A 2,295-nucleotide genomic window follows, 5' to 3' on the forward strand; every position below is an offset into this window, starting at 1 on the left:
TACAACAAGAGTAGCCACCATGATGAGAAGCCTACAGACCCCAACGAACGGTAGCCCCCACTCACCGCAACTAGAGAAAGCCCTTATGCAGCATCCAAGACCCAGCACAGCCATGAATAAATGAATAACAGTGCCACTCAAACTTCAGGGAGTGAGGGAGGAAGATTCAAGAGTTGGGGAAATACTGTTTCCAAAGAAGTGCAAGGAAGCATTCTGGGCCAAGAATGGTATATACAGCTGCCACTGTTAGTCATATCTAGGCCAGTTTGCAAAACCCACATCAAAGAAAATGCCCGTTTAGGGTGATAATTTCCACTTTCACTACCAGAGGACTAGAGTCATGTGCCTTAGCAACGTATACCTCCCCTCCCCACTCCCCCACTCCCCATGCTAAGGCACAGAAGGTAATATTCAGGTATTCAGTATTTATTCAAGAAACATTTGGTGAGCACTCACTTGGTGTTCACGTCTGTATTGTCCACTATCAATGAGAAAATAAATAACACACTGTGCCACCATCAAGTTTAAAGTAGGAGATAAGACTTCAACAGATAATTATAGCATTATATGGTATATGAATATTCATGAAGAAGTAGTATGGTGTAGTGGTAATGAACACAGCTTCTAAATCCAAATTGCTTATTGCTTTGACTTTGGGGAAGTTGCTTGACCTTTCTTTGTCTCCACTTCCTCATCTGTAAAACGGGGACAGTACTAGTACCTACTTCCTAGGGTTGTGGCTGTGAAGAGTGAATGAGATAATTTTTGTAAAGCGCTGAGTACATGGTAAGCCTACAGCAATTGATGGATAGTGTTGGCGCTGTCAGTAATAAGAAAGGGTACTAAAACTCCAGAGCTCATGAACTCCACATCCAGAAATCCTTCCAGGCCACTTCTGAGCCACATAAGAGATGGCCTGTGGAACGCAGAGGCATTTTCCCTCTCCCTCCAGTAAGACCTCAACCTTACCTTGCAACCCTCACTGGCTGCTGAGTCTCCTACTAGACACTCTTTACAACCTGCAATTCTTTGTTCCACTGCCAAACCCCAGGGCCCCAAAGTGCAAGGGAAAGACTGAGCCCAGGAGGTGGACTTACCTATGCACTTTGCGCTGTGCATTCATAGATGCCTCGCTGGGGAAGCTCTACCCTTGTGGCCTTGCCCCTTAACTTCTCTTTGAACTGGGACCTCATTATAGTTAAGTGGACTCAGAAAGCTACAACTTGATTTCTTTTTTTGGACAGGAAAGTAGGATTTATTGGTGGGCATGAGTAAGGAGGGGACAGCACCAAGGTTATCAGGAGTGCAGGGCCCCCATCCTTGCAGGGGGCCATGATTGGGGGTATATTTGACCCCACAGCCTCTGGGATGAGCCACTTTTATGCCATGTCTTCAAATTCATCCCCTTTAAATTTACTAAGTCCCCACTTAGAGATTCGGGTCTTCTAGCAGTCAAGGAATTTGAACATGGCCTGTGGAGATCAAACCAGTCAATCCTAAAAGAACTCAGTCCCAAATATTCATTGGAAGGACTGATGCTGAAGCTGAAACTCCAATACCTGATGCAAAGAACTGACTCTTTGGAAAAGACCCTGATGTTGGAGAAGACTGAAGGTGGGAGAAGGGGACGACAGAGGATGAGATGGTTGGATGGCATCACTGACTCGATGGACATGAGTCTGAGCAAGCTCTGGGAGTTGGTGATGATGGACAGGGAAGCCTGGCATGCTGCAGTCCATGGGATGGCAAAGAGTCAGACATGACTGAGCAACTGAACTGTCTGTGGAGGGCTTCAGTCACATGCTCCTTGTTCTGCAGCTTGGTGGGGATGGACATTATGATTTGGCCAATGTGGACCCTGGCCGCTGTGCCCTAAGCTTTCCAAAGGCACCACACTCACCTGCCTGGAGCCTGATTACAGACAGTAGCTAATCATGAATGGCAACCCATACAGGCAACAGCCTACATACACTACCAAAGAAGCTGCTGTTTGCAGCCATTGCACACCAGGACCCCATGGAGAAAAGAGCACAGTCAGCTTAATTGGCTCCAATAAAACTTGATCTTTTATTTGGAAACAACAGCAGAACATAGGGCCCCAGTTACGGAAGTTCACAGCAGGCTCCCTAGACAGGTGTAAATACAACTGTTGCGAGGGGCACTTTCTGAGGATCTCTCACCCTATCTTTAGCCCACTCTACTCTGAAAATGAAACTGTTGCAGGAAGGGAGACCCTTTTCAGGGCCCCAAAGGGAGCTCTTGTCTAACATTCAGAAATGAATTGTCCAAGGGGAC

General features: G+C 46.7%; 1 non-coding gene across 1 annotated transcript; it reads right to left on the reverse strand.

The window, feature by feature from the left end:
- Positions 1-1,920: 1,920 nt before the first annotated feature.
- On the reverse strand, positions 1,921-2,053 carry LOC120870631. The gene has a single exon (XR_005722835.1). It is a non-coding gene; the product is annotated as a small nucleolar RNA SNORA70 (small nucleolar RNA).
- Positions 2,054-2,295: the final 242 nt, after the last annotated feature.

This window comes from Oryx dammah, unplaced genomic scaffold, assembly GCF_014754425.2.
Source record: "Oryx dammah isolate SB20612 unplaced genomic scaffold, SCBI_Odam_1.1 HiC_scaffold_11, whole genome shotgun sequence".
NCBI classification, from domain to species: Eukaryota; Metazoa; Chordata; class Mammalia; order Artiodactyla; family Bovidae; genus Oryx; species Oryx dammah.